A 9,432-nucleotide genomic window follows, 5' to 3' on the forward strand; every position below is an offset into this window, starting at 1 on the left:
TATTCTTCAGTAGGTACCTTCGTGGTTTCAGAAAATGACTGTGCGAAAAGCAGAACAGAAAAATGACACTTATCTGTAAATAAAGCATCTCTCTAGGTTTAGTTTCGTAATAGGTGTCACGATGTAGTTGCCCGAGGCGACAGTTGTGTCAGAACTTGTAGACGCAGTAGCCTCTCCCTGTTGTCGCAATGAATTAACTACACTTGCAGAAAGGCGACCCAAAGAACAAACTTGCCAAGTGTGCTGCTATCCTGTATACCCAGACAAGTAGTGTCAATAAGTTCAAGCATGTATTGATGTTTCTCGCATCACGGTGCCCACCTGGATAACATGTAATGTGAGTTTAAAACTTGGAGAGATTCTTCATGTACTGTATGTGTAAATATTTCGTAAATCTTGTTGTTTTTAAACAGTAATCCTAAGAAACGCTGGAGGAGCTTTAGAGGATGTGATGTGAACACGACATTGCATCAACACACATCGACATTAGTGTCCGTGAGCGCCTCTTTAGCAGATTAGCTATAACTGCGTTAGGAATGACTGCTCTATGGTCAGTGAGATCACAAAATCGCACACCAAGGGTGTTATACCCTGACGAAGAGGAATCGTAAGACTAAAAATTAAGTAGAGCAATGAAATTTCGGAAACTGATTTATCCAGGAGAATTATTTAAAAGATTAAATGGTAAAGTCACAGGTTAATGTAAGCCCGAGGTAAGCCATTGCAAACGTGAAATGCTGGTACGCTATTAACCGGTTTAACCGCCAGTATATTGAACACGAGCGTACAGACGCACACGCATTGTGCTATACAGGCGCCGCATGTCAGTTTCAAGGATGTAGTTCAATAACTGCTGCACTTGATCGGTCAACACAAGGATCTTAACGCTGTTTGTTGGTGGCATCAGAGATGTCGTCCGATTATGCCCCATATGTGCTCGACTGGAGACAGATCTGATGACCGAGCAGTCCAAGGCAACATGTCGATACTCCGTAGAACATGTTGGGATACAACAGCGGTATGTAGTCGAGCGTTGTAGTATTGGGAAATACCCTTTGTACCGATGTTCACGAATGGCAGCAAACAGATCGAACCAATACATTCACGTACAAATTTGCAAATCAAAGTGCATGGGATAACCCCGAGAGCGGTCCTGCTGTCATACGAATTCGCACCCACCATAACTCCAGGTGTAGGTTCACTGTGTCTAGCACACAGACAGGTTATTTGCAGATCCTCAATTAGCCTCCTTCTAATCAACACACGTCTAACGCTGGTACCTACGCTAAACCACCCTTCATCAAAAAACACAGATGACCTTCACCCTGTCCTCCAGTCAGCTCTCGCTTGACTCCATCTGAAGTTGCAGATCGTTGTGGTTTGGGGTCAGTGGATTGCACGCCACATAGCATGTGGCTAGGAGCTGTCCTGAAGTAACCGATTCGTAACAATTCATTATGTCACTGTTGTGCGACCTGTTGCTGAGTTTGCTGCTGCAGATGCAGTACGGTGCGACACAGCCATACTCGGAACATGATGGTCTTCCCTCTCGGTAGTGCCACTTGTCCGTTTGGAGGCCTGTCTTCTTGCGATCATACATTCTCGTGACCACCGCTGCCAGCATTAATGTACAGTGGTTTAATTCCTGCCAAGTACTTTAGTAGTATCGCAGAAGGAACATCTCTCTTCTCGTAGTCCAAAATGGCTCAGATTCAGTGAGGTGTTGATACTAGCGTCTTTGTCTCCTTAAAGTCATTCTTCACTAACATCAACTTACCAGGTCCAGTCTCGAAGGTAGCAAACTGACGCTCACAACCGTTACAGCCTGTATTTAAGGAAAACCAGAATTTTATCCTCATAGTGGCGCTAGTAGCGCCCCTCTTATGCGACTGGCGTGCAATTTGAGGAGTCATCTTTTTTCAGAAGTAGGAACACTCCTACCAACTGTCGTTTTTATCGGACAATCCTCCTTGGCGTTGGATAATTTTTTTCCGTCAGCGTATGACGTCATTGGTCTTTGAAATCTTAGCACAAAATGAAGAGTATCTTATTCGAAGGATCTTAGCTGTATTTTTAATTGTATGCCGATAAAGTGCTTATTTCAAATAACAGGGTATTTTTTATGCTCCTCTTAAAACATTGCTTCATCCATTATAGCAGTTGCTATGTGTTTACATTGATTCTGCAAGGTGTGTACTGTTTACGTCAACAATTAACTAATCATTCCTTCCGATTGATATATCCTTACATAAAAATGCGCAGTATATGACTTTCCACTGTCTGTAAAATGTCCACTAAAACTTGTTGCTACCGCTGCATAGTGTAGTACAATCACATTTGCGTGTTTTACTGCACCACGAGTACAACACGTATAAAGAGAAATTTGCACTGAAATTCTTAGCAAATGTAATCTATATCGCGTTGAGTTTTATTGCAGGTTTCTGGTGCAAATGTTACATCATATACTGTCATTCAACTACCAACGTTGTGCACCCAATTCAGATCTAAATGTTCACATAGCGGTATGTGTCCCTATACGGCTCAAAATGATTGCTTTCAGGTCCGAGTTGTGTCTGCACTTCTGGTTGCCTGCTCACACGCATTTTAAACGGGATATCCGTTGTTATCATAACATTTTGGGAGCCATGCTGTCGTTACACTGGTCCACTTCTCCCACGTCACGTCCGTGATGCGGAAACTTTCGTTCAGGAAAAGCTACATTAGTAGTGTGCTATGATCTGGGCAACCAACATCTTGATTTTGTAATTCTAGTACCCGTCTTGTAATGAGTATCGTCCAAGCAATAGGAACAGTTCCTGTGATAATGTAGACAAAGTTATTGGATTGATTGAATTTTATCATGCTGAGAAATGAGAGGATGCGAACTGTTTTACTTCGTAAGATCGCATAAATATTACTTTCCTTTCGATAGACTTAAGACTTTGCTGTCGTCTTCTGTTCTTCAGGCTTTTTTGATCCCGTTTTGTAAGAAAATAAAACCACCAAAGACTGTCGAAACCAGATGTCGAAAATATAGAAGTATTTATGCAGTCTTGGTTACAGGAAGATTCTTCTGAGCCGGCGGGTGTGGCCGAGCGGTTCTAGGCGTTTCAGTCAGGAACAGCGCTTCCGCTACGGTCGCAGGTTCAAATCCTGCCTTGGGCGTGGATGTGTGTGATGTCCTTAGGTTAGTTAGGTTGAAGTAGTTCTAAGTTCAAGGGGACTGATGACCTCAGATGTTAAGTCCCATAGTGCTCAGAGCCATTTGAACAATTTTTTGAACCATTTGAACCATTTTTTTTATTCTTCTGAGTTACTGAAATCCATTTGTGTGATAGTTCGCCAGCTACTCTGCAGCGTAGCTGTACGCTCCTTCGATGTTGCCATTCCATGTTTTAAGGCCAACGAAGGAAAAATAGTGATAATGCGACGAAAACCGTTCATAGAGTGTGCTGGCAGTATCTGAGAAAGCACAGGGAACTGCTTTCATAATGATGCAAATCACTCGTATCATCAGTTATGTAGTGAATATAGGCATTTTATTTTACTGATGAATTTACTACCATCAGTGTTGTAACTGCAACCGGGACGGTCGCGGGGTAGAAATGACGGAAAGCGCGGCGGGACCCGCGGAGAAGCACGCGAACAACACAACGGGAGAGGACGGACACGACCAACAAAGGACAGAACGAACAACCACAAGATCGAATAACGGAGTCACAAGGAAACCTAACAAACACGTCCACTGGTACACAGAACAAGAAAGTAAGTAAGCTGTCTAACGCGAGGCGATGTGTCCGCAAATGTACGCGATATTAGACTGGCTGGCTGAACAAGAGCCAGGCGCTTAAGTAGTGTATCGGGGGCGCCGCTATTGGCCGCTGGAACCACGTGTTCCACTGTGGCGCCCCCACACTAAAAGCGGCCCAGGATGCGCGCGCCGCCACAGCTTACGTCGCGATGGTGCAGAGACCTGTAGGGGTCTTCGACGTCCATGACGTCTGGCGGGGATTCAAATTCCGAGGCGCGCGGTACCAGAATCAGCATTAGAAAGATTTATATTTTGCCTTTGTTGGTGTTATGGAGAAGTTTATTCCAAAACTACTCTGTAAGCTAATTAATAACCCACTGTTCAAATTAGACTCCCAAATTAGTTCAAATTACCAGAGACTTACGAATATGGGAATGTAATTGAAACAAACATCAGTAATTGCAAATCTAGGCAGTACTTCTCAGATTCATTTCTTTTCGGTGAGTAACATGTGTAATGCTTCTCTGTAAGTTGGCCTCGAAGGCTGACTGTGCGAAATTGAAGAACACAGTGGCAAAAGCACAAGCGACACGCAAAAATGTTCCTAACTGTAAGTTTGAGTACCATGCTAGGAACCCTCGATGGACGGAGGCTATCATGCACTACGTCATGAGTTCCAATAAAATCCTTGCACACGGTTGAAGGTGGTTTTCGAAAGGCTGTACACTTCCATTGTGAGAAGGTGAATAAAGAATGATTTCTAGGAAGACAGTGTGATACTTCTGCTAGTGGCCACTTTTGCCAACTACCAGTGCCTGCAAACCTGGGCTAGTGGAAAGTTAGACCGCATTCATCATCCGGGATAGACGTGGACACGGGGGTCTTCTGCAGCCACGCAAGGAGAAGGCTAGCTATTGCTCTCATCTTCATTGAGACTGAACATCTGGTGGACCGTAAGAGACATGCAGATATCTGTCGACCCTGCACTAACATGAAGCAAAGGTACAAATGCGTCAATAATGCACATCTGGTAACATGTGAAACACCGGGAAACCGGCAGCCATTTCTTAAAAATTCGAGAACCTGTCTAGAATTCAAATACCGTCACAGGTATTCGGACATAATGTAGATACAAAGCACCAAGAATTCTAACATGGAGTTGTTTGAAACAAAAGAACTGCAGAAGAAATCAGTCGTCTGCTTTAAAAAGATTATTTTCTGAATGGCAAAGACGTTGCTTACATATCTGGAACTCCAGCAGGTTCTTGAACGAAGCATAAACATTATACCGTCCAGGCCCCAGTCAGAGATAGAACTTACAAGGAAGTGTTGTACGGCTGCTTTCACAGCAACTAAAAAATGCAGAAAACCATCGGAACAATGTGCGACCAACTCTGGGAAGAGTCTTGACAGTGAAAACGTGGGAAAGACGCCAATTTTCGAGTCAGACAACAGCGTTGGTTCACCAGCATGATTTTCGTTGTGGGTATGAAAACTTACGACTGTCTAAGTATAGCTGCCATCACTGGCATAAATGTGAAACCACTCTCACAGTGGTAGAGAAGCTTTAGTTCTCCCCTTTAGGAGACAGAAATGTACATTACTGTTCAATAACAGGAGATTCTTTAAGAGAAAGGAGATTGTTGTCATTGTTACCAGTTTCCCATTGTTCAGAACTCAGAAAGTCTATGGCAATTGGATAACGAGATCTGGTGCTCTCACACCCATTTTGAGAAGGAGATACGCACTTCGCTTTAGATCTCCAGACAGAATTCTTCGTCTTGGGCCATCAGAGAGAGAGATTCCTTCACCTTAAACCTACACGGTGCCAGGATTCCATCCTAGAGCTGATCATAGATGTTGGGGCTGTAATTATAACTCTCAGCTGTTACAGCAGCGACCTACTGTAACGGAATTTTAGAGCGGATACAGACATAAGGAGCATTTGCATCGGTCGTGGAGAGAGGTCTGTGAAGTTGTATCTTTCAAGTTAGAGACCTGTTTTTCTATATTAATTCATGCAGAAACCTAGTTAAGCTCGTCACGAACTTAGGCAAGGGAACTGATACTTCTGTATTCATTTTTTTTTATTTAATCTGTTGACTAATTCAGAAATCACTAAGTGTTTTCCTGGGCATAGCTAATTGGAACCTTCATTTCCAACTCCACTCATCCATGCCAAGGTGCTATCTAGCGTGTTTTATAACGCATTTGAATCTTCGAGCACTTTCTAAGGTTTTGTTTTGCATATTCGACAACTGAAATCAAGTGATGCATCACAGTAATATATAAAATTTTATGGGGACAACTGGTTTCATTTCCTAGTTAGATGAAGCCTGTTTATCATTATGCAGACTGTGGTACCCACACCTCATATTTGATTGAACCACTCCTGTTTCATTTAAGAGGTTCGGAAGCTTCTGTTGCCTGACTTTTTTCTTCATATTTCATATGGTATTAATGGAGAGCGGTCTGTTCATTACAGTGTCATTTTAGCGCCTCAGGAGTAGGCTAAATGGTCAATTCTAGTTACACAATGGCAGCAGATTTTATTTTAATACTTTGAAATCTGTTCAGCAATTTCGTATCAAATAAGGGACTTTTTCCGGCGATACTTATAGGAAAATCTGCACTGTTGAGAATAATGATATTGTGTTTCCAGCAAGTGATAATACACATGCTTGAATCCATCATTTCTCCTGAAAGTGAGATATCGTGTTAAGTATTATTTACTTCAAAACAGGAAAATTTAAATAACTGACAGCATCTCTAAGTAATTGAGAAGGGGATTGTAATAACATAACAACTGTTTTCCATAAAATAGTCACAGCTGATTACATACCTTTGTACCTTACCTCACATCCATTGTAGAGGATACTTTGCGAAGACGAGGATTCCATCGTCAAATGTTGTAGTTAAGGTTCCACTGGCCGTATATTTCACCTCGCCTCTATCTGTCTTGGTGTGTGTGTTTGCGCGCGTGTGTGTGTGTGTGTGTGTGTGTGTGTGTGTGTGTGTGTGTGAGAGAGAGAGAGAGAGAGAGAGAGAGAGAGAGGGGGGGGGGGGGATAGAGAGAGAGAGAGATAGAGGGTCCAAAAGATGTTAATGAACGAAACAGAATCATTTTTGGTGGTGTTCATTAAAACCATCTTTGTTAGTGTACGGTGCCCTGTCATAACAAACCAATGACGCGGGAAATTTCAGTAGCAGAACCAAACACGATTCTCATTAGCAGCTGGAACATATTATGACGAGAAGCAGGAAAATGAAGCACCGAATTGCGGGCTTCATTGAAAAAATGAATGAATTTCACGTTACAGGTAGTGCTAAATTCTCAAAAAGACTTGTTTCTTGTGTGGGCTTACTGAATCCCATTTCAAAGCCTTGTACAGTACGTCGGCTAGCCTCGTAGCTTTTAGAACTAAAATCCCCCACTCTGTGGCTCTGTTTTTATAAAGCATAACTGCAGAGAAATGTGCAGTTACTTGGAAATATCGAGTCTACGTGGTCTGCGCAGCGACTTGAACCGTTTATTACCCACATGTAAATGCCGTACAAGACTAACCACCAGGCAAGTACCTACAGGATTAATTTACAAACTTTTTAAATTTAAACTCGATGTAAACGAATTCCTTTTCGTAATGTTTTCCTTTCTATTGCCTGTCTGCATTTTGTCTCATCTATTCGGCCATCGTCAGCTGCTTTGTTGCCAAACAGTAAAACTTAACTCGTGATTTCTTTGAAATTTGTTGACATTCAACTTACAGCAGCTTTGGAAGACGCTATCCCTTCCGTTCAATTTCTCTTGCAAAGCCTTTGACGTCTCTGACAGTTAGGTCATAAGCAATATCAAAACCTATAGTTCTTCCACTACATACAGTTCTCTTACCTTACTTCTCTTAGTCTTAGTTTAATGTTTGCACAATGTACAGATTGTGTAAAATGTGGGATGAGCTACAATCCTGTCTCACTCTAATCTCAAGTACTATTCGTGTTTCAGGTATTTCTACTCTTTTAACTGGAATTCGTTCCCGTACACGTGGCAGATGATCGTACATTTCTTCTTTCTCTTGTTTGTCCCCGCTGCCTTAAAAACCTTGAACAGTACCTTCCAGTAGTCACCGTCTGACGTTTTTTATATGTGCTAATTGTATAAACAATGACTCCTAATACTATGCAGTACTCTCTCACATTCTCCCACGTTCCTCCGCAACTTAAACAACCTTCCAGTTCTTTTTCCATTCTTTCCTAAATTATTCCTACTCTTATTTAGCAATTTGCTAATAACGTAAGAGCAAACTTTCTGTCGCGTTTTTCAATAAAAGGGATGTTATCATCATTTAAAACATCTAGGGTTAGAAATGAGAACATAAAACTAAGAACTGATCGTCTACATTACATTCACTCGTGGGTATCCACTCGAATATATATACTAAGGCTGTATACGATCAGTCAAATTAGATAATTATGGAAAAATAGAGCGTGTTGTCAGAAAAGTGTTGCATGCAGCTTAAATGTAACTGAAGTCTTACGTTAACTTGGTTTATCTAAAACTAAAAAAAACTTAACTCCTCCCGAACATGCCATGAACGCCCAACGGTACCGACCGGCCGCCGTGTCATCCTCCGCCGCAGGCGTCACTGCATGCGGATATGGAGGGGCATGTGGACAGCACACCGCTCTTCCAGCCGTATGTCAGTTTCCGAGACCGGAGCCGCTACTTCTGAATCAAGTAGCTCCTCAGTTTGCCTTACAAAGTCTGAGTGTACCCCGCGTGCCAACAGCGCTCGGCAGACCGGATGGTCAACCATCCAAGTGCTAGCCCAGCCCGACAGCTCTTAACTTCGGTAATCTGACGGGAACCGGTGTTACCACTGCGGCAAGGCCGTTGGCAACTTGGTTTATCAGAAACTGAGTAAGTCTTTGGTCGTTGCCTACCTACGTATGAGTGTGGTTCAAATGGAAACATGATTTATTTATTGTTATGTAAATGAAATAATACATATAAAATTGTTTGCGGTGACATGAATTGGAAAAATTCTCTTGTGTTTCAGTCGTATCAAGTGGTTTAAAATCCAAGAACATTCGTCAGAGGACTCCTCGGTCCTTGTCAATGGGCGACTGTCATTTGTTTGCTGCTACCGTCCTTAAAAAGGCGCGATGCCTTCTGTGACGTCACTGGTGCTTGCTCCAGCTCCATATCAGGTAATGTTTTCGTTGCGCACAAGCCACGTCTGCTCCAGTCTTCCCACGGCCGGGTTTCAAGCTGTGCTTAGCTGCATGCCGCCGTCTTTATTGAGGATATTGACAGAAATTTTTATCTCGGCCGCTTCTTTAATTGCTCTGTTCCAGAAACAATGAGTCCGTGTAGTGACAGATGCCTCGTTCAATGATATACGATGTCTTTTTTTCCTAAGTGTTCTCTTCTCCATCTGATTTCTTAGAGTACCACAGATGTAAACCTTTCTCGTGTTCTGCACAGCGCTCATCAATAGCAAGCACAGTCTGTGCAACATAAAGCTGTCGACACCGGCACAATTTTTTATATGCGCCTGGTGTTCTGAGGCCTAGATCGTCTTTCCAGGCCTCATGAGTTGTCGACCTTCTGCTGGAGCCCTGAAGGCAGAATCGATTTTGTCTCGTTGGGAGCAGACTAATCTTTCCTGCTACTGACCAACAAA

The 9,432-nt window shown here is 42.7% G+C and overlaps 1 pseudogene; it reads right to left on the minus strand.

Moving 5' to 3' along the window:
- Positions 1-8,526: 8,526 nt before the first annotated feature.
- Positions 8,527-8,644, minus strand: LOC126199935 (5S ribosomal RNA; annotated as a pseudogene).
- Between the last annotated feature and the right edge of the window lie 788 nt (positions 8,645-9,432).

The sequence above is a fragment of the Schistocerca nitens genome, chromosome 8 (assembly GCF_023898315.1).
Source record: "Schistocerca nitens isolate TAMUIC-IGC-003100 chromosome 8, iqSchNite1.1, whole genome shotgun sequence".
Lineage (NCBI taxonomy): Eukaryota > Metazoa > Arthropoda > Insecta > Orthoptera > Acrididae > Schistocerca > Schistocerca nitens.